The following is a 3,803-nucleotide window of genomic DNA, read 5'->3' on the forward strand; positions in this document are numbered from 1 at the left end:
ATATGATGTTGCTAAAAGAACATTATTTTGTGTATTTGGTGTAATGAAATGTTTATGTGGTTTAAGGTTAAAAAACATTATTTTCCACATACTGCACCTGTTTACCAAGACATTTTGGAGCACTTCATGCTTCCTTCTGCTGACCAGCTTTTTGAAGATGCTGATTTCATTTTCCAGCAGGATTTGGCACCTGCCCACACTGCCAAAAGCACCAAAAGTTGGTTAAATTACCATGGTGTTGGTGTGCTTGACTGGCCAGCAAACTCACCAGACCTGAACCCCATAGAGAATCTTTTGTCAAGAGGAAAATGAGAAACAAGAGACCAAAAAATGTAGATGAGCTGAAGGCCACTGTCAAAGAAACCTGGGCTTCCATACCACCTCAGCAGTGCCACACACTGATCACCTCCATGCCACGCCGAATTGAGGCAGTAATTAAAGCAAAAGGAGCCCCTACCAAGTATTGAGTACATGTACAGTAAATGAACATACTTTCCAGAAGGCCAACAATTCACTAAAAATGTTTTTTTATTGGTCTTATGAAGTATTCTAATTTGTTGAGATAGTGAATTGGTGGGTTTTTGTTAAATGTGAGCCAAAATCATCACAATTAAAAGAACCAAAGACTTAAACTACTTCAGTCTGTGTGCACTGAATTTATTTAATACACGAGTTTCACAATTTGAGTTGAATTACTGAAATAAATGAACTTTTCCATGACATTCTAATTTATTGAGATGCACCTGTACCTGTATATATATATATATATATATACACACACACATACACACACACACATATATATATATATATATATATATAGTTGGTTTAGAGTTCAGAATTAGGTAGCAAACCCTAAAATGCACCACTTCATTGCTTAGTATGCTGCCATCATCTTCCTGCTGCCCATCTCTGCAACACAGCAGCCTTTCAGTTTATCTCAGCCTCAACAATCTCCTGCTGTATTCTTCGGCCAGGTGCAGACTAGTGCTCCACTGATGTAATAACAGAGACATGCAAACATATACACATCTACCATACAGCAATGGCTATTTGTTGGGTACCATTGGGTCAGCTATTCAATGTTGTACACTAGGGAAAGAGGTGATTTTTTTTCTGCTTCGGAAGTGGCCATGACTTATGAATTCTGCAGGGAAATATCATGGTTACCAGGAGTTCATTAATACAAAACTGAAAAATGTTTATTTTTATATTAAACCTAATCCGATTTAGGCCTACTTAAAAATGAGGGTACTTATTTTAAAATTCCAGACACTTTCTTTACGGCCTTTTTGTGTGTGATACTAAGTTAACATCATGGTTGAAACAGAAAATATAATAATATTAAATGGTTAAAAATGGAACGAGGACTATTGGGAAAAAGACTGACTTTAAATTATTTTCAAAATAGCAATGTAACCCAAATCTAATACTTTTGACCGTGTCACTGTCGTAATGTAAAGAGACAATCACAACGACAAATTCCTGACAGTACTAAAATAACATGGTCGATAAACCAACATTCCTTGCTCTTTTGTCAAGGCGAGGGATTGATTGTTCCCAGAATCACAGAAAGAGGGCGCGCGAATTGAGGAGAATTCGGGAGGAAAACAATGAGTTGAGTCTCTCTCCACAGTTTTTTTTTTAAAATCATTAATTAAACATTCGTTCATAAATACAAGTGTGACAGAACATATGCAAAGGAAAAGAGCCGTCTCTCCGCAGTTCGAAGGCTTCGAAAGGTCGACGGTGACGTCATGTCGTGCGCCGACCGTGATTGGTCAGCGTAGGTGGAAGTGTTACAAACGGTGTCATTCACAAAGTAACAAGAATACATTACAATAGTGATAAAGAATGCAATTAACTTTAAAATAGTATTTAGATCATTTTCCAGGCAATTTTACACGCGGACCTTTTGAAGTTCACGTAAAACCAGTTTTGGGGCGTATTTTCCGTTTCTTCACTGATTTATCAGCAGGTCACACTTGAGAGATTGATTTAAAGGTAAGACTATTCTGTCGACGGCGAATGAGTTTTACGGTTTTCATTTGTATTTAACAAATAACACAAGATGTAGAAACTCTACTGCTTCTTTTTGTGGCCTAGGTACATTTGTATGCCGAAAAGAGAAAGTTGTCGCCTTGTAATACTTTAAGTTTATAGGCTATCAAGTTGTGAAGCGGATAACAAACTTTCACGATTCAACAGGTTAGTCAGTGTGAAATATTAAACTGTACATCAGTAGGTGGCTATAAATCTAACTCATGAACTACAAAATTAAAGTTAAAATGACTGCCTATTTTTCACCCTTTGGATTGCGAGGGAAATTCCTGTATTTAAATCATTGTTATTAGTAGGCCAAAATGACTCTGGTTGGGTTGTTTAAGATCAAAATACATTAACACATAGGCTACCAGAAATCATTTTAAGTCTTTCTCAGTTTCTGTGAGACTGACTGCCTCAGACCAAACTACAAGTAGAGACAAGACGATTGAATTTCCTTCTGTAGTCAGTGATACTATAGGGGATGTACTGCACATTAAATACTGGTTGTGAAACGTAGAGTCCAGACTTGTACATAAAGTTTTAAACCCCTAGTTTTGCCCCACTGAAGGGGATTGCATGCATGACTACACTGTTAATGATCCGCACTCATTAGTTTGCATGTGAGCCAATTGAGGAGCCCTTCATTTCTCTTTCATCAAACTCTGTTCAAGGACCATCCTCCCAAGTATTTTATGGGCAACAAAACAATCTGATGTTACCGACTTGGTAGCCACATCCATGTTGTCTTCATGGGTAGGAGAGTATCTTGAATGTAGTCTGATTTCCTTGGAAAGCTGACACATGGCCTTGAGAATGTCCCTGAACTCCCATACATACAAATAACAAAGTTTAAATCATATTCAATTATCTGTTTAAATTAATATTTTACCAATAGCAGATTCATTTTTTACTTCCTGCCTTGTTGTCTGTGTCTATCAAGCTTCAAAATGGACAAAAAGAGGGAAAACACCATAAATACAGACCACAGGACTCAAGTGCTATATTCCAATTCTTTTGGAGCCATAGAATGGGTTTGGGATGAACAGACCAAAGTTTAATAAATTTTTCATTGTAGTTTTCCAGTCAAAAATAGCTCCTTCTGATGCAATGTGCCATTGACATCCAACTTGAAAGTAGCACATGTCTTTGATTCTTATGTTTCTGGTGACCAAACATTATTGATGTCAAATCTTATGTACGTAAAAATGTCCTAGATCATAAATGGCATTCTCGTCATGAATTCTCTCAGGATTTCACTTTCGTAATTGCACAGACCTGAAAGCAAAAAACACTATTGTTCAAATCTATTGGAAATTCCTAAAATAATCTGTGGGGAATGAGCCTTCTGAATTGGTCGGCAAATTCACATCATGATTAGATTAAACATTTCTATTTGATTTAAACTTGATAGACATGGTTGCCATGAATGATTATTGTATAGAAAAGAGTGAAGTCGTCATTTCAAGTCAACTTTAATAATAGAGCAACATGAGTAAATAATGAAAGAATTTTAATTTTTGGGTGAATTCTTAAGAATAATAATAATAAAAAAATAATACAGACACATAAATCCGCTGCTCTCTTTTGAGATAGTGGTGGCTTGTAGTGTTGCAGTGATTAAACACAGAACTGTTCAAACGTGTCCTCTGTTTATATTTTGTCTGTTAGAGGATGTGACTGAAAACAGAGCTCTGCTAAAACCAAACCTCTACTCACCATAATGCTGCTTCAACTTAAGAAATATCTAATATTTGAAT

Source organism: Sinocyclocheilus grahami, unplaced genomic scaffold, assembly GCF_001515645.1.
Source record: "Sinocyclocheilus grahami isolate Dianchi unplaced genomic scaffold, SAMN03320097.WGS_v1.1 scaffold109.1, whole genome shotgun sequence".
Lineage (NCBI taxonomy): Eukaryota > Metazoa > Chordata > Actinopteri > Cypriniformes > Cyprinidae > Sinocyclocheilus > Sinocyclocheilus grahami.